Source organism: Petaurus breviceps, unplaced genomic scaffold (assembly GCF_028583685.1).
Source record: "Petaurus breviceps papuanus isolate PSGF00001 unplaced genomic scaffold, PetGlider_PUasm1.0 138, whole genome shotgun sequence".
Classification (NCBI taxonomy): domain Eukaryota; kingdom Metazoa; phylum Chordata; class Mammalia; order Diprotodontia; family Petauridae; genus Petaurus; species Petaurus breviceps.
Window position 1 is genome coordinate 27,177,501 of NW_027185694.1, and position 19,839 is coordinate 27,197,339.

Below are 19,839 nucleotides of genomic sequence, written 5' to 3' on the forward strand. Positions count from 1 at the left end.
GCTGAGAGATGCAGCTTTAGATATCAGTTTATTGTAGGGGATTAGGATTCTTACCATGTCCGAGTTCCAGTGTTGTGTCCTCCTCATTAGTTAGCCCTCTACTTATCCTCCCAGGACAGGAAGTAGAGGAGGGAGGGAAGATGGGGCAAACCCAGCCCTCTTCTCAAAAGAGGAGGGGGGGTGGTGAAGGAGGTGGAGGAAATAAAGCTGGAAGTGTGCTGAGAAGTCTGATCTATGACCTGCCAGATATGTCCTCCCATCCTGTCCTCCTCCATCTCCATCTTACTTCTTAATCATCTTACCTTCTCCCCATTTCCAGGTGGCCTGGAAGTCAGAGACCTGTGAGAACTCTAACCTCAAGCAGGGTTAGGGAATCATGTATTTTCCCCCTCTGAAGCATAACACTTTCCTTTGACACTTTAAAAATCATTCATCATGTAACTTTGTATATTATTAATTTAATAATAATATTCTGTGTTTCTGCCTTTTCCTCCTCCTAGACTTTAAATTCTATGAATCTAAATGTTGAAACCCTCAGTATCCAGTTCAGTGCCCTTCTCCTACCCAATATTTAATTCACATTGAATGAATGGATGAATAAGATCATAAGATCAAAGATCTTAGAGTTGAAATGTACCTCAGAGACTTTCTAGTCCAATTACAATTAGGAATCAAAAACTAAAGCCCAAAGACCTTGACCAAGTCAAGTTAAATGACTGTTCTATCCACATAGGCAATATGGTACAATAGAATGTTCATTAAAAAGTGCCCAAAAAACAGAAATATTAAATACATCCTTTACTGACCACAACACAATAAAAATTGTAACCAACTAAATGCCCTTGAAGAAAGGGTCTCATATTTAACTTAAATGGTGACTAATGTAATTCTAAAGATTGGGTGGCTCAAAGAACAGGTCATAGAAAGAACAGATAAATTCATCAAAGATAATTAAAATGGCATTATAACATGGCAAAACATTTTGGAGGTAGTTAGAGTAGTCATTGAGGGAAATTTTATATCTCTGGACACTAACATAAACAAATAGGAGATAGAATGTGTCAGTGAATTGGGCAAACAACTCAAAACATTAGAAAAGTCACAAAAGAAAATAAAACACCCCATGGGTTATAATCCTTCTTTACAACATGACTAATGTTCAACATGATGGTATTTGTAGAACCTATATTTGACTACATGCTGCCATGGGAGGGCAGAGGGGGAGAATTTGAAACTCAAGAGATTGTGGAACTGAATGTTGTAAACTAAAAGTAAATAAATACATTTAAATTTAAAGAAGAAAATAAAACAATAAGCACAAAAGTAAAAATTCTGAAAATCAAAGAAGAGATTAACAAAAACTTAAAGTTTTAAAAATCCCCATTGAATTGATAAATAAAGTTAGTTTCTTTTCTAAAAAATGAATTAATTATTTAAACCATAAGCAGTAATAGTAAAAATAATTTTCTGAAGAATAGCAGAAACCATAGCCCAACAAGTAAATGATCACATAACATGAACAGGTAATTCTCAAAAGAAAATATTTAGTGTCATGTTTTTTTTAATGCTTGAAATCCCTAACTGAATCAAAGTGTGTACTCATTAATTAAGAAGATGCTAAATAAATTATGTATGTGAATGTAAAGGTGTGTAGATGTAAAAGAATATTATTGTACCATAAGAAATGAGGAAAGGGACAAATTTGAAGATTATTGAAGACTTATATGAATTAATACACAATGAAGTGAACAGAACCAGGTGGAAAAAATATACAAGAGCTAACTGAACAAAGCAGAATCCCCAACTATTCAAAAATCTGACTGGGGAAAGATCTCTTGTCCCTATCACTAATTACAGTTTGAGAAGGAGCTCCTCAGAGCCCAGAGAAGATCTGAGGAACTTGTCCATTCTCTGACTTAACAAAATGCTTGTCATATGTTGAATAACACTCATAGGTGATATTCACATAGCCAAAAGTGACTTGTGCTAAAAATAAATAAATAAACAGATAAATTTTTTAGAAAGAAAAAGAAAAAAGTTTGTTCCTACTTCATCAGCCCAAGAGTAAGGGAGTAGCAACTTTGGCCAGGAAGAGACCTACCAGAACCAGAAAAGTCCAGATATCAGAGAAATGGCTTAGCCCAGTCATAACATATGATACAAATTGGGCTCTAAAGAACCCTAGCCATCCAGAGTCATGAGTTGCCCTAGGCACATGAGTTTCCCTATTCATGTGCTTTGCTGTGGTTCTATAAATGTGTGCCCCACAGGCACTGAGTGAATTGATGGGAGAGTGTTACCCAAATTTATGAGTGAGCTGTTGTTGAGTCATTTCAGGCATGTCCAATTCTTTGTGACACCATTTGGGGTTTTCTTGGCAAAGATACTAGAGTGGTTTGCCATTTCCTTCTCCAGCTCATTTTACAGATGAGGAAACTGAGGCAAACAGGATTAAATTACTTGCCTGGGATCACATAGGTACTAAGTGTCTGAGGCAGGGCTTGAACTCAGATCTTCCTCATTCTAGGTCCAGGTCTGTATCCAGTGTGCCACCTACCTGCCCAAATGAGCTGCCATATTTTGTCTATTTCTTCTTTTGTCTTCTACTGGGTAAATGTTATGATTATTTCTTCTTTGCCTTCTAATAGCAAATATTATGGTTATTCTTGTCTTTGACTTATCATTTAGTAATTATTTAATATAAATAAATAATGTCATATGGTAATAACTGAATTTGTATAAATGGAAAAAACCCTGGTGGGAGCTCAGGAGATTAAATAACTTAGTGTAGTAGGACCATATCTCCTCCACCTCACACCAGGGTTACCATTAGAATCTTGAGGGGAAGTTTTAGTTGGAGCCACATGGCCATAGTGATAGCCATCCCTCTCCCACCTCCCCACTCCTAGAAAAAATTCCTGAGTTTGCTAATGTGAGATTAGGTCAGGGTGTACCTGTCAGCCCAGGGAGAGAGAAAGAAGTTCCCCAGAGGAGCAATTCAAAATTGTTTTTCTTTCTATGAGCCTATCTGTACAGGATACACTTACTTTACTAAGAAGACACTTTACCTTTTTTAACTCTTACTTTTACTTTACTTTTTTTTCTCTCTATGAGTCTATCAGTAGAAGATACACTTACTTTACTAAGAAGATACTTAGTAGCTTCCTCTTTTCCACAATTTAAACCTCAAAACCCTCTTTTCTTTCCCCAATCTCTCCTCCTTTGCTCAGCTATTATAAAAATTGCAAAGGCTGATTTCCTCTAATTCTGCTCTTATTCTCCCCTTTTCTCTTTCTTTTTCTGTTGTTCAGTTGTGCTCTACTTTTCATGACCCCATATGGAGTTTTCTCAGCAAAGATGCTAGAGTGGTTTGCCATTTCCTTCCCTAATAGATTAAGGCAAACAGGTTAAATGTCATGCAGCTAATAAGTTTCTGAGGCCAGATTTTAATTTAGAGCTTCTTGACTCCAGACCCATAGTTCTATCCACTGAGCAACCTAGCCACCTTTCTCTTTCCATGACCCCCTCCAAATGGACATAAGAAAATATTCCCTTCTAGCAATACATGCCTACTCTCCCATTCATACAAAACCAAGGGCACCCTTGATAAACGAATACTCCAATCTCTCCTTCTTTGCTGCCTATGAACATCTCCAAGTCTCTGTCAGTCTTACAAATCCTTCACTTGACCTTACCATCCACTCAAATTATCATCCTATACCATTTTTCCTTCCATAGTTTCACTCACAGAAAAAGGAAAGAAAGAGATGCAGAGGCAGGCTGGGAAGGCACGGCCGGCAGAGGCAGGCCTGGAAGAGGCCTGATCAACTCAGAGGGCAAGTCTTCCCACCAACCACAAGGTCCACTACCAGGCCTATCACCAAAGGGCTGGGACTGGAAAGAGCAAGGTAAGAAGCAAATACAGGGGCCCCTGTCCTGGACAGCAAACACTCCTAGGGCTACCACTTCATAGCCCAGAAATTTTTTTTAAAAGCCCCTTTCAAAGACTAGGATGACAGAGTGAACCTCACTTGCTCCAAACCCTCCCTCTGACCCTGAAAACATAGTAACTCTTGCCCCAGGGCAAAACCCTCTACAGTAAAGGCTTGGGATCCTAGAGGAAGGGCGTGGCTAGGACCCTGCCTCAAAATGGGTAGAAAGCAGACTACAAAGACAAAGACTCTGGAGTCTTACTATCCTCAGAGGGAGGAACCAACCTCAGAGGGAAACAATGTGGACTCCACACCCAAAGCTGAAACTTCAACAGGGAATGGGTCCCAAGCACAGAAGGCTCTCCTAGATGAGATCAAAAGGAACTTTGAAAACAAAATGAGAGAGATAGAAGACAAAATGAATAACTCTCTCAAAAGCAAAATAGCAGAATTAGAAAAACAGTATAATGAGGAAAACAACTCTCTAAAAAGAAAAGTGTATAATATGGAAAAGGAACTCCAAAAATTAACCAAGGAAAATGATTTGCTAAAAACTAGAATTAACCAAATGGAAACAAATAACTCTATGAGGAACCAAGAATTAGTCAAGCAAAACAACAAGAATGAAAAATTAGAAAAAGAGGTAAAATACCTCAAAGAAAAAATAACCGACCTGGAAAACAGATCCAGGAGAGATAATCTGAGAATCATAGGCCTACCAGAAAATTATGATCAAAAAATGAGCCTGGACAACATTCTCCAAGAGCTCATTAAGGAAAACTGCCCTGAGATACCAGAACCTGAGGGTAAAATAGAAATCCAGAGAATCCACTGGACACCTGCTGAAAGAGATCCCAAACTGAAAAGTCCTCGAAATGTTGTGGCCAAACTCCAGAACTACCAGATAAAACAGAAAATACTTCAAGCGGCCAGAAAGGAACAATTCAAATATCGAGGATCCACAGTGAGGATTGCACAGGATTTGGCAGCCTCTACACTGAAAGATCGGAAGCAGTGGAATACAATTTTCCAGAAGGCAAAAGAGCTCGGGTTACAACCAAGGATCACATACCCAGTGAGACTGAGCATATTCTTCCAGGCAAAGAGATGGTCATTCAATGATATAACAGAGTTCCAGACCTTCTTGATAAAAAAGCCAGAACTCAATGGAAAATTCAACCTCCAATTATGAGATGCAACAGTGACTTAGAAAGGTAAACAAGGAGAACACACACACCCTGCTATTTGATAAGAGCAAACTGGTTATAGACAAGTAGAAGGTATGAGTATAAAATACATAAAATGACGATTTAAAAAAAATCTTATTAAGGGCTACAAAGGGACTGCAATGGAAGAAAGGGAATGGATGAAGTGGAAAAGGGTAAATTATGCCACACATAAAGGCATAAAAACTGTATATCAGAGGGAAAAAAAGGGAGGGAGTTGGGAAGCATATGAGCTTTCCCATCAATGGTTCTGGTACAAGGAGGGAATAACAACCAGTTAAGCATAGGACTCTATGGAGGAGAAATGCAAAAAGTATCATTTTAGAGGGAAAGAGGGGAGGAAGAGGAACTTCGCATGAGATTTGTTCCTGTCACTCTTGGTGTGAAGAAGAAATAACATACTGCATTAAGTATAAAAATATCCTACAGGCAGTAGGAGGGAAAAGGGATTTTGAAAGGGGGTGGGAGTGGTTTGTAGGTAGGGAAGAAGTAAGGGGAAAGGGGAGGAAAAGGGAGGGGGGCTGAAAAGGGAACATTAAGGGAGGGGGTGGTCAAAAGGAAAAAGGAAGGAAAAAAAGTTTTGCCCTCATTGTCTCTGCACTTCCACTTTTATCAGTCCCTTATAATTTGACTTCTGACCATGCCATTCGACAGAAACTGCTCTCTCCAAGGTTACCAGTGTTGTCATGATTAAATCTAGTCACCTTTGTTGAATTGAAATCCCTCTTTATCACTGCAGCTTTAGACCCTGCTGACCAGCTTCTCCCTTTGGTTACTCCCTCTTCCTTGGGTTTTCATAACACTGACGTCTCCAGTTTCTCCTTCTCCTTCTGACCACAGTTTCTCAGTTTCTTTTGTTGAATGATATTCATAGGTGACATTCCCATAGTGCTTTAAAGCTTGCAAGGCATTTCACATCTTTTCTCATTTTAATCTCACAACAATGTAAAGTAGGTTCTATAGTTATCCTCATTTTCCAGATGGGAAAACATGAAGCTGACAGAGCTTACTATTTACCCAGCATTATACCTCAAGGAAGTTATCTGAGGTGGGATTCAAGCTTCTGATTACAAGGTCCTTCACTCTGTCCACTGAACTACCTCCATTCATGCCCATCCTCTAGAGATGAGTTAAATTCTCTGTCCTGAAACCTCTTTGCTTTTTTTCTTAATGATCTTCTCAGTTCCTATGGGTTTAATGATCATCTCTAGGCAGATTACTCACAAGTACACATAATCAACCAACTATCTCTTCCATGCTCCAGGCTCACATCTCTACCTGAATGTCCTATAGACATCTCAAATTCAACATGTCCAAAATTGAACTTTTTGTCTTTCTTCCTTAAACCTACCCTTCATTCCAACTTCTCTAGTCTTATTGAGGGAACCATCAATTCCAAGCTTCCATTCCAAGCTAAATACTCAACTGAGCCCAGAAGTGAACAGAAAGAACATAGAGGGCTGGATTGAATTTCAGAAGGTACACAGAATTTTCAAGATCCCAAGCTATTTGAAAACACAAAAATCCATCTTTTTCATACTGTGAGTCTTCTGGTGATGCTACATGACTGCAAAACCTAGACTAGCAACACCCAAACAATCAGAATTGGGGACCCAAAAGGCAATGAAGAAGCATCTAGTCAGCCCTCGGTAAAGACTGCAGCATATTATCAATAAAGTATTGTTTGGGGGAAGTAACCCAAGCCATACCATCCAGGAAACCTATTTGGGAAAGGGTATGGGTTGATCATACAATAAGAACAAGAAAACAAGAACAGATGGACAGCAAGAGTGCCAAGACTAAATTGTTCCATAAACTAGAGGAAGGGCCCCAGAGCACAGGTTACATCCTCAGTTGAAGGTTTACATGGGAACATGAAAACAAACTGCAGAGGATGAGTGATGGGCTCTGAAGTGCTCCTTTGGAGAGAGTATCCTCATCAAAGAGGACACATGAAATCTTTGAAGAAGATATCATGGCTGATAATTGCATAATCCTTACAATTTACAAAGCACTTTCCATACATGATCTCTTCTGACTCTCCCAGTAGCTCTGTGAGGGAGGTAGTGCACATAATACTATGCTCATTTTACAGATGAGGAAACTGGTCATCCTCAAATTTTACAAAATACAAATCTCCCTCATGTTATGACTCTCCTGAGTACGCTCTTTGAGGATAGGTAACCTCCATTCAACTCTCTCTGGACCCACTGATGCTTCGAAGTTTCCCAGAGTGGGGAGAGGGAGGGGGAGATGGTTCTTCAGAGAAAACTTTACAAACAGGAAACATCACTTCTGGGCAGCTAGGTGGTGCAGTGAGTAGAGCACCGGCCCTGGAGCCAGGAGGACCTGAGTTCAGATCCAGCCTCAGACACTTAACACACACACAAAAAAAAAAAAAAAACTAGCCATGTGACCTTGGACAAGTTACTTATCCCCAATTGCCCTCCAAAGAGAAAAAAAGAAAAACCAGCACTTCTCAGGGGTGAGGTGTCCAGCAATAGGAAGATACCAAGATGCCCACTTCCCATCCACAAGGGAATTACACAGCACTAGAATCTGTACAATTTAAGATTTGTTCTTTTGGGGGTGGCTAGGTGGCACAGCGAATAGAGCACCGGCCCTGGAGTCAGGAGGACCTGAGTTCAAATCCAACCTCAGATACTTAACATAATTACTAGCTGTGTGACTTTGGGCAAGTCACTTAACCCCATTTGCCCTCCAAAAAGCAAAAAAAAAAAAGATTTGTTCTTTTGGAGAAAGCATAGTTCCCTGTTCACATCTAAAATCCCCAAGGATGGAGCGGCCAGGTAGCCCAGCGAGTAAGAGCACCTGCTCCAGTGTTGAGAAGACCTGGAGATCGAATCCCGGGCTCAGACACTTAGCACCACCCAGAAACTCCTGACCGTGTAACCCTGAGCAAGTTACTTAACCCCAATTGCTTAGGGGCGGCCAGGTGGCTCAGCGAGTAAGAGCACCGGCTCCAGTGTCCGGGATGACCTGGATCAAATCCGGGCTCAGATACTCAGCACCACACCCAGAAATAACTGGCCATGTAACCTTGAGCAAGTTACTTAACCCCGATTGCTTTAAAAATAAATAAATAAATAAATAAATAAAATCCCCAAGGATGGGCAACAGACTCCCAACTGGTCGTTTGTCTACCTTCTTGCCTACCTGTCCATCTTCTCATCACCTGTCTGCCTGTGATAGTGTATGACCCATTCACATTCTGATATTCTGGCAATGCACAGTACCACCACCACCACTTCACCATCCCCAAGTTCTTTTTTCCCCCTGTAATGTAATGCCAAAAGAAAGGCAACTTCCCAAGGTTCAGAATACCAGCATAAGTGCTCTCCATTTTATTCAGTGACCAACCAAGAACAGAGAAGATTAAAACATGACATCATTCAAAATACAGCATTTACTAAGTGTGATTAAATAATCTCCAAGTACTACCCCACCCCAGGATCTTCCAATCATTCAATCAATTACAAAGTCCCTGTTCTAAATACTACTCCACCCCTAGGCTATACCTTAATTAAGTCCACCACAAAACCCCTCTTCTCAAATGGAGATTAGTTTCCAAACATAGGTGAAGTACCTTCATTTGTCAATCACAGAGCACAATAAAGTCAAAAGTTCCCCACCCCTGGATCACAATTGAATCTACCCCAGAGTTACATCAAGTTTAAACACAGCGCTTAATACCCAAATGGAGGTCTTTTCTTCATCTTGACACGAGGCAAGTTCTCAGCAATCTTAGTCCCTGGGGAGACAAGGCTTAGCAAGGCCATAAGATACATTGCCAGTCCCTTCATGAATTTATCCTCTGTCTGTAGAACAGTCCTAGAACCCCTGAACACATTAGCAAAGCCCTCTCCCAGGATTTCTGTAAACATACAACAAGAAAATCCTTCTTCAGGGCTTCTGAAACAACAGAAAGGCTCCCAGACCCCTGCAACAACAGCACTGTCCTTCACCAGTGGACAGTATTCATTCTGTCTTCAGGACAGTCTCCAGACCCCTGCAACAACAGCACTGTCCCTCACCAGTGGACAGTATTCACTCTCTGTCTGCAGGACAGTCTCAGGGCTTCTTAGCGAACAGCCAGGTTCCAGGACTTCTTCAACAAAAGGACTGTCTTTCACCAGTGGACAAATCTGGCAAAACAACATCAAAACAGACAGACAAAGTACCAGCAAAACAGCCATGTCTCCTCAGTCCTTGGCAGCTCGGGGGGCAGGTCTCAAAAGTCCAGGGCAATTCAAAGCGGCCACCAGCAATTCTCTTAGTCTCTCTCTCTCTCCACAAGGTGCTGCTTCCAAAAAGATCTTCCGCCTCTCTCTAGTATCTCTCCAAATCTACGTCACCAGCTCCTCCCAGTTCAGGACTTTCTTTTCATATCAACAAGCCCATCCCACAGGTGGGATTAACAAACTCTGGGTTTTAACACAATCAATTTGAAAACCAAGCCAATACAGGGGAATCTTTAATTGCCATTACTATCACACCCCCTTGTAGGGATTATTGGGGGCTCAGAAATATGCTATTCTGACATTGATACATGAGACAGGGCTCTCATTAACATCCTTAGAATGGGAAGGTCTCCATGAACATGACAATAACACAAACACACTCAATCTCACTAACGGGACATCATGAACTGGGGACATCTTAATTCTCCACTTTTCCTAAATCAGGTTTTGCCCTAGGGGGTACCTTCAATTATCCAATTAACTGAACATAAAACTGCCTATGTGACTGCTTATCTGTCTTTTTTAATTCTTTCTACCATCTGCCTCTTTTGAGTGTGTACTTACCTATCTGCCTGCCTTTCTACCTTATCCCATATTTTAGCATATCTTCCTATCTGCCAGGTGTATTGCCAAAAGACCAGGCTGCCTCAATGCAGTCTGTACACACACACATACACACACACACACACATTTATTTATATCATATATTTACTTATATCACATTTATTTATATTATATATATACATATATATACATATGCCTGATTTCCCATTTGACTTTCTACCTGTGTGCCTGCCTCTTGCTTCTCTCTGCTTCTCTATATGCATTGGCCTCTGCCTGCCTGCTTGTCCATTTGCCTGTCTGCCTATCTGTCTGGTGCTCTACCTGCTTCCATGCCTGAATCACTGCCTATCACCCTTTATCTGTATGTTTGGCTGCCCACTGCATCCTTCACAGCCCTCTAGCTTGTATACCTATTTACCTTCCTGTCTAAGTATCTGTCAGTCTGCCATCCTCTCTTCCTGTCAGCCTGTCTCACTAATGCCTGCCTGCCTCCCACAGTTTGTCTGTCTGTCTGTGTCTCTCACCCCATCCTGCTGCCTTCCTGCCTGCCCATCTATCTATGAGTAGCACAGGGCAGCTAGGTGGCACAATGAATAGACCACTGGCCCTGGAGTCAGGAGGACCTGAGTTCAAATCTGGTCTCAGACACTTAACACAAATAATTAGCCATGTGGCCTTGGGTAAGTCACTTAACCCCATTGCCCTACCTTCCCAACCCCTCAAAAAAAAACAGCAAAAAAAAATCTCTGAGTAGCCAGAGTGCTCATCCCCTGTCTGACTGTTATGTGCCTTTCACTTTCTCTGCCTGCCTCCCAATTTACCTGTCTGCCTATTTGTATGCCTGCTTATCTGTTGAGATATCACCCTATCTACCTGGCTTTTAATTTGCCCAGCTGTTTTCCTGCCTAGTGATCCATCTGCCTGACTGCCTACCTATCAGTCAGCTTGCAAGTGTCTTCCTGGATGTCCCTAACAATCTGCCCACTGCATCTCTCTGTCCACCTGTTTGCCATGCTTTCCATCTGTCTTACTATCTAGGCAAGTCACTTATTGCCTTAGTTTCCTTTATTGTAAAATGAGTATGATAATAGCACCTCACTCCCAGGTTTGTTGTGAAGATCAAATGAGATACTCTCTCAAAGTGCTCAGCACACAGTAGGTGCATAAAAATGCTTGTCCTCTTCTCTGCCTAATGTACTCCCTGCCTAAAAGCTTGTCTTTCTGCCTGCATGGATTTGCATCTTTGTGCCTTTTATCCTGTCTTTCTTCCTGCTGCTCTCTCTGAGCATCTTTCTACCTGTCTACTGACAAATGTCTGTCTTCCAAGCTTGCTACCAGTCTGTCTGTCAATCTTTCAGCCTATCTGCCCCTCTCTCACTGTCTGTCTGTCTGTCTACCTGTCTCTTTAGCTAGGTGGCACAGTGGACAAAGTGATGAGCCAGAAGTCAGAAAGAACTGAATTCAAATTCATCCCCAGACATTTACTAGCCATGTGACTCTAATCAAGTCGTAACCTCCATCTGCCTTGGTTTCCTCCATTGTAAAATGAGGATGATAATAGCCCCTGCCTCCTAGGGCTGTTGTGAGGATCAAATGAGATATTATCTGCAAAGTACTTAGCACAGTGCATAGCACATAATAGGTGCTTTAAAATGCCTTTTACTTTATTCCCTTCCCCACCTATCTGCCTGTTTTTCTGTCTGTTGGGTCATCTGTCACCCTGTTTACCTCATGGTAAAAGTGACAGTCCCTGGTCCAATAGAGAAAGTCCTTTAAGAGAGGAATGCCCAATTATATGCTCAAGAAACAGGACAATCCCTGGGACTGAGAAGAAAATTTAAGCCATCATGTCTGCCGGTAAGACTGTTGTATGTGGCTCTTTTATAGCCTCAGACAGAGGCTGAGTTCCAGGGGAGAGGGAGGTATGCAGGTCTGAGGAGACACATTAACCCTCTGATTCCCAGAAGAGTCTGGGAATGATGAGGCAGCTCAACTTTGAACACACAGTTACAGACTGCATAAGGAAACTTAGGTCAGAGGAAAAGCCCTGTGATTCCAGGTCAAGCTGTAGTAACAGTAGGAGCCCACACCTGTAGCTGCCAAATCACCTGTTTCCCTGAATGGTGATGCAGGAAGAGTTTGTATCTCAAAGATCAAAAAGAGGGAAGGAAAGAAAAGCTTGATTTCCAATCCAGGATTCCACCTCCTATAGGTTTCTTTAAGCATTAACTGACTCTCTGCAAGGTTTGGACTGACTGCCTGGAAAGAGGCCCTGAGTCATTAAAGCCCAGGGAGTTGTATTTCTTCTAATCATGAGTACTGGATCAGTACTAAAAAGCAGAATTTTCAGGTACAGAATTTTTAGAATCTCTCTAGAAAGGGACAGGGAAGGAGAGTTGGAGAGAAATAACAGGGAAGATAGTGGCAGGCAGGGGCCAAAGAATGTAGGTAGGACTTTCATGAACATTTGGACCGACTGCCTGGCAAGAGGATCTAAGTGGCCCCAGGAGTTGCATTTTGTCCAAGAAAGACTGCTACAACAACATTGTCAACTCATCTTGTTTGGATCACCTAATTTACACAATCCCAATAGTGAAGGGAGAAGAAACGGATTTCACCACAAACTCTATGTTATTCTTCTTTCTGTTCCCAAACTACAATGGTCCTAGGACCTTGGTGCAAATAATAAGGGGAGTGGGAGAGGCAAAGGAAGAAAGTAATGGATGCAGAATGGATACCAGTTATAGTACTAAATATGGAATCAGAAAACTTGGACCCAAGCTCAACTCTGCTAACCTGTGTGCCCTGTGGCAAAACATTTAATCTCTCCAGGATTGTATTCTTACCTCTGTAAAATAAGGGAGTGGAACTAGATAAACTCTCAGGGTTCTTCTATAAACCATGACCTGGTACTGGATTGAAGGATCTGCAGGTTGATGACTGGCTAAGTAGAGAAGGGAACCTCCAACCTTCCCATTTCCTCCCCTTTAATATCTAGAGAGCCCACTGAAAGAAAGTCAGGAGGAGGGAGTGATGTCCAAGCTGTTACAAAAAGATTCCAGGCCAACAAAAAGACAGCCCCTCCCTTATACCAACAGTCATACTATTTTTAAAAATTATCACTGATTTGGATGAAAATGTAGATGGCTTAATTATCAGATTTGCAGTTGACAGGAAACTGGGAGAGATCCAATATGAGATGGGGGAGGTATGACCAGAAAGCAGTTCAGATATAAAGGCCCTAGGGGGAGGGGAAATGAGACAGTGGAAAAAGTCAGTTCAGAAGGGGTCTACACAGTGACCTCAGACTAAAAGGAAAAGGATTCCCTTTTGTGGACTTTGATGATAACCTGTGTGTCAAGTTTAATGATCCTGATTTTTGAGGTGCCAAAAACATTGCCCTTACCACTTTTTTCAGTTCCTTATCTCTCTCAGAGAGAGCCAGAAGAAAAGTTAAAAATCCATCAATTAGGTAGGAATGCAAGCAGGAGGAACCCAAATTTGCTATGTAAATGGCAACCTCCCTGATCAGTTAAGAGTGAGCCTGGCTTTGTAGAACAGGCAAATTAGGGGAGGCTAGGTGGTGCAGTGAATAAAGCACCAGCCCTGGAGTCAGGAGCACCTGAGTTTAAATCTAGTCTCAGACACTTCACACACACACACACACACACACACACACACAACTAGTTGTGTGACCTTGGGCAAGTCACTTAAACCCAATTGCCCTCCAAAAAGCAAAACAAACCAAAAAAACAGGCAAATTCACTTGCTCCAGCACATTCAAGGAAAGTAATTCAAAATTATATTATGGGCAACAGGCTAGGGGCATGTTCTCTAAGACTGTGGTCAAAGGATAAGTCATCACCAAAAGAATTGCAAATTATGGGCAAGTATATGAAAGATTGCCCCAAATCACTTATTATAAGAGAAATGCACATTAAAATAGTTGAATTTATACCCCCACACCAAGCAAACTGGAAAAAAATAAAAAGATAAAAACAGAAATAGTCAATGTTGAGGGGATAGCAAGATGACAGGGTAACCAATACACAACAAAACAAATATTTGAGCTTCCAAGAATATCAATTTATTAAACAATGAATGCCAATAGCTCAACCAACCAGGAGCAGACCCCCTCAGTTTTGGCACTGGACCCTAAATATGGGGGAGGGGGTACAGATTTCATACTAAAAAATAATTAATTAAATAAGACCAATTAATTAAAAGAAAATAATAGACCAGTATGAAAAATTAGGTAATCTGATGTTTAATTGGAGGAAAGATCAGGGATTTTCCAAGTTGAGAGGAACAGATGCAATTCCCTGAAATCAGAAAAGGAGGCTTCCACACTCTCCTCCGAGTGTCAATAAACAACCAAAGAAACATGGAAATAATAACTGATTGATCAGTATGGGACCAACTTTCAGATAAGACATATGGGTTACTTGAAATGTACAATTGTAAGAAAGCTCTTTGAATCATTCTTTGGATCTGAATGAGTTTCTGGTCAGCATATCCTTGGTCTGTAGTTAAGGATCTCTAAGCAGCAGAGAGAGGTGGTCCAGCTTCCCAGCCACAGAAGGCTAGGTTCAAACCATACAGTAAAGATTTCTCCCAATTCCCACAATTGAATCAAGTTTTCTCACAAGATAGAAATTGGACTAGATCCATAATTTAATAGAAAGGGAACTAAGTTAGCCCTAGAATTGAGTCACAAGATGGAGTCAATGTGGTTCACGCAATTCCCATAATTACCTACTTGCTGCTCTAATCCCCTCAATTCCCTTAGATTTGAAAGCAAGTATTCCTGACCCCAAAGCCAAGGCTAGCTACCTAAAACTCTTGTTGGAGAGGCAGTGGGAGGACAGTCACATGAATGTACTATTGATGGAACTATGAAATGGTCCAACCATTCTAGGAAGCAATTTGAAACTGTCTCCAAAGTTATTAAACCATGCATGTGAACCCTACCTCTGATAATGACCTTACAAGGTTATTTTGGGAAAAGTGCTTTGTAAACCTTGAAGTTCTATAGAAATATTTATTGGTATTAAGAGGCTAGTGTAATTTTTTATACCCTGGGATAGGCATGGGATAGCCTGGCTCACTTGAGGATGGAATGAGTGTGTTAAGGAGCTGGAGGGACACTTTCCTGGGAAGAGAGGTACAGGCAAGGCTCCATCCACTGCAGGATGGGAGAAGGGAGATCTAAAAGAAGTTAAGAGAGAATGATGGGATATTTCTTCCAGGCAAAGGTAATAAACTAGCTTTCTAATGCTGGGACCACTCATAGGCAAGGTACAGAATGAAACTACAATAGCTCAAGTTCAGGAGTTTATCAAGCAACTACTACTACTGGTCACTTAACCTCAGAGTCTATGGACATAGTGTGTAACTCAGCAAACTGTTGTATAATTATATAAAAATTTCTCATAATTATTGTCATGAGAGTTTGTAGGTTCACCCTCCTTGGAGGTCTTCAAGAACTGGAATGAGCACTTTGGGGGCTGTTATATGGCGGTGATTTATTTTGAGAGTGGTATAGAGATGCTGATTGCCAGAGTCCCTTTCAGTTGTCAAATTCTGTGGTTTTATAACTTCCCTCATTCCCCTCTATCTTCATCCTCATCATAGGCAGGTAGGTGGCACTGGGATTGGAGTCATTACATTTGTAATTTGTCTGTCATTTCAGTCACATCTGACTCTTCATGAGCCTATTTGGGGTTTTCTTGACAAAGATATTGGAGTGGTTTGCCATGTCCTTCTCCAGCTCATTTTATAGATGAGGAAACTGAGGCAAACAGGATTAAGTGATTTGCCCCAGGGTCACACAGCTAGTAAGAGTCTAAGGTCAGATTTGAACTCGTAACGATAAGTCTTCCAACACCTAGCTGCCCTGGAATAAGGAAGATATGAGTTCCAATCTAGCCTTTGAGACTTACTAGCTATATAACCTTGGGCAAGTCACTTAACCTCTGTTGCCTCAGTTTCCTTAACTGTAAAAGGAAGATTAATAATAGCATATGTCTCCCATGGTTTTTTATAGTAAGGATTAAATAAGATTATATTTGCAAGGTGCTTAGCACAGCACCTGGTACAGAGGAAAGGGAGGTATGCGGGTCTGAGGAGACCTGCATACCTGCATTTATATAGCAAACACTGTATAAATTATTATTGTTGCTCCCATACACTCCAGATAACAACCGTGGCTTTTCCAAGTATTATTCAAGAAGGAAAAGAATATGGTGTGTATTTATGATAGCATGCCAGGGTAAGTGTGAATAAAAGTTATCTGCCTACTTAATTCCCATACAAGGTCATGCCTACTGGAGAACATCTTTGGTCTTGGGTGAATCCCTCCTATCTCTTGGGACCAGTGCATCGCTGGAGCACATAAAGAATGTCCAGGTCACAGGAGTGGTCCAGGAAAAGTTTGCCTGAGTCTTGTGGCCCAGGAGGACAGAAAACTTGCTCAAAATTCAGGAGTTTCTTCTCAGCAAAGGACAGTGAATGAATTTTGCAATGGAATCTGTTCGCCCTCTAGAGGATGAAAATAGAGAGACCATCATACATAAGGAGCTAAAGGAACCTTTTGAGATAATAACCTAGTCTTGCATCCTCCATCAATCAAACATAAATATACATATATAAATATATGAATATATATATTGCATGCTTTTAATCAAACACGTATACATATTGCACCCTCCGGTAAACTCATATATAGATAGAAACATATTATACCCTCTGTCTATCACGTTTATACATATATATACATAATGTACCCTCTATCAATCAAACATATATATATACATATATAAATATGTATGTGTTGAGCCCTCTGTCAATCAAACATATAAATACATATATAAATACATACAAAATAACTTTTCGGGGGAAAAGTATTCTGGGGGTATTAGAGAAGGCTTTCTAAATGCAGAAAATGCCATATGAGCTGAGTACTGAAGGAAGCCAGAGAGTCTAAGAGGTAGAAGTGAGGAGGGAGAGAATTCTAGGCCCTGGAGGACAGATAGTACAAAGACCCAGACACAGGAGATTTAATGTCTTATGCAAGAAACAGCATGTGGGCCAGGCAGGCAAAGCATAGAGAACATGAAAGGGAGTTATGTGTAAGAAGACTGGAAAGGTAGAAAGCAAGAACATTTTAAAGAGCTTTAAATGGCAAGCAGAGGATGCTATGCCTGCCCCCGGACATACTATGGAGCTACTAGAATGAATAGTCATTGAAAAGAGCAGGGGGCATGGTTGGTTTTATGCTTTAGGAAAAATCATCTCGGAAGCCAAGAAGAGTTTGTATTAGAAAAGGGAGAGGTTTGAGGCAGAGAAACCAATTAGAAGACAATTGCAGTAGTTCAGGTGTAGACTAATAAGAGCCTAAACTGGTTGGTTGGTTGTTGTCCTTTGTTCTTGAAGAGGACCAAAATAGCATCACTATGCCAAAGTCAAGTTTCAGTGTGTCCTGTTGTGACTGATCAAAGTGATACGAGCTTGGAATGCTCTACCGCAGGTTGGGCACAAATAGTCTATGTGAACATTTGGGGTGGGTTCTCCAAATTTGCATATTCTGTGTTTCCTTCAAACTGTTTCATTTCTGCTTTGCTCAAAGAGCACAGCACCTTCTCTGATGTGGGCATGCCATGCTAAGTGGTCGTGTGCCATTGTCTCCCATGTCACACAATCAGTCCCAAAGTTCTTGAGAGGGTCCTTGTATTGCTTCTTCTGACCACTATGTGAATGGTTGCCCTGTATGAGTTCTCCATAAAACAGTCTTTTTGGCAAGCATATGTTTTGCATTCAAACAACATGGCCAGCCCATCGATGGAATGAGAGCCTAAACTAGGTATGTATAGAAAAAAAAAGGGAGGGATATCTAAGAAAGGCTGTGAAAAAAGAAATGACCAGATTTGGCAAGTAATTGGAGATATGGAGTGAGTGAGAGTGAGAAGTTCAGACTAATTAATAAACTGAGTGCCTGGGTGACTAGAAGGATGATAGAATCCCCAACCATGATAGGGAAGTTCAAAAGAGGTGAGGGTTTGGAGGAAAATAAAATGATTTCTGTCTTGAATGTTTGAAGTTTGAAGTACCTACAGGATATCAAGTTCAAGGTGTCCAAAACGCAGTTTTTGTTGAGTTATTTCAATTGTGTCCAACTCTTCATGACCCCATTTGGAGTTTTCTTGGCAAAGTTACTGGAGTGGTTTGCCATTTCCTTCTCCAGTTCATTTTACGGTTGAGGAGACTGAAGTAAAAAAGGGTTAAGTGACTTACCTAGGGTCACACAACTAGTAAATATCCAAGGATGGATTTTAACTCAGGAAGATGAGTCTTCTTGATCCCAAGTCCAGTGCTCTATACGCTGTGCCATCAGTTAGTGACTCAGGAGAGAAACTGTGGTTAGATATGTAACTCTAGGAATCAGCTGAATAAAGATGATTATTGAGTCCAAAGGAGTTGATGGGATCACCAAGTGAGATACTAGAGATAGAAAAGAAAAAAAGATGATGTTTTGGGGAAATTCATGGTTGGTAAGTGTGACAAGGATCAAGAATCAGCAAGGGTACATGAGAAAGAGTAGTCAGGTAGGAAGAGATCCAGGAGAAACACGTCACAAAAACCTAATAAACACAGTGTATGGACAGGCTCCAAAAAGGTCCTGACAGGCTAGAACATGGGGCTAAATCTAATAAGATGAAATTTATATACATAAGAGGATAAATGTAAAGTCTCATGACTGAGATTTAAAAAAAGAAAAGAAAAAAAAAGAAAGGAAAGCCTGGTTCCTCTTCCCAACTTGGTGCCTTTAGTGTTCAGTGAACAGAGAAGGCTTAGAAAGGAATAAAAGTTGAAAACCCTCAATCCAAAAGCAAAATCCCTCACCTTGTTGCAAAAGTTGGCCAGTTCATTGAGGCCCAAGGTCCTGGATTGGATGCTTCATTGTGAGTTATGGCCCAAAACCCCAGGAAAAAGTGTGGGGAATGTAGATACCTGCCCTTCTGGACTATGGACTCCAGTTCTCTCCTTCAGTCTTTTCTCTTTCCTCACACAGCTACCATCTTAATTCTGGTCCTCATCTCTTTCCCAAGTCAGTGAAACAGCCTCCTAACTGGTCTCCTTGACTCAAATGGCTCTTCATTCCAGCCCATACTCTATATTGTTGCCAAAGTGATTTTGTTTAACCACAGGACTGATGATTTCATTCTTTTCCTCAATAAATTCCAATTGCTCCCTATTCCTGTTAATCCTAGGATCAAATATAATCTCCTCCATCTAGACTTTCACAACCTTGCCTCAACTTATCTCTCTCCAAACTCATTGGATATCACTCCCCCTCCTGCACACTGCAATCCAGACAAACTGTCCTCTCTGTTCCTTGCAGATGACCCTCCACCCTCATCTCTTACCTTTGCACAAGCCAAAGTCACCCAGTGAATTAGTGACAGTTTTGGGATCCAAAATCTGAAGATCCTGACTCCAGGTCTGGATCTTTGTCTATTACCCTTCCCTCCTACCTTCAAGTTCATTCATGTCCTGAGTCACTGAGTGGGATAAGAGTACCTTTCAAGTTAGTGGACAGTGGCTAGTAGTCACTGGCGGTAGATGAGAGAGTGATCATGATGAGCTTCCAGAAATAACCCTCATACTTCCCCAGGATAACCTACCATATAAATTCTCTCACGCTGGCTTCTTTGCTCCCAATGATGCCAACCTGGGTTCTCCTTGACTAAGGAGAGTCCCATGAACCCAGGCATCCAGTTTCCCTCCTTGGATCTTAAACAGTTTTAGTGACCACCCCCAGTCCCTGGGCTTCTATGCTTTGGGCTAGTCTTAGCC

General features: G+C 41.2%; 2 protein-coding genes across 2 annotated transcripts in view; one reads left to right on the forward strand and one right to left on the reverse strand.

Moving 5' to 3' along the window:
* UBE2I (ubiquitin conjugating enzyme E2 I) overlaps nt 1-19,839 on the forward strand; it is a 471,577-nt gene that overhangs the window by 111,503 nt on the left and 340,235 nt on the right. The gene's annotated exons all lie outside the window — the stretch shown is intronic.
* LOC138177456 (tryptase alpha/beta-1-like) overlaps nt 1-19,839 on the reverse strand; it is a 62,281-nt gene that overhangs the window by 1,333 nt on the left and 41,109 nt on the right. The window lies entirely within an intron of this gene.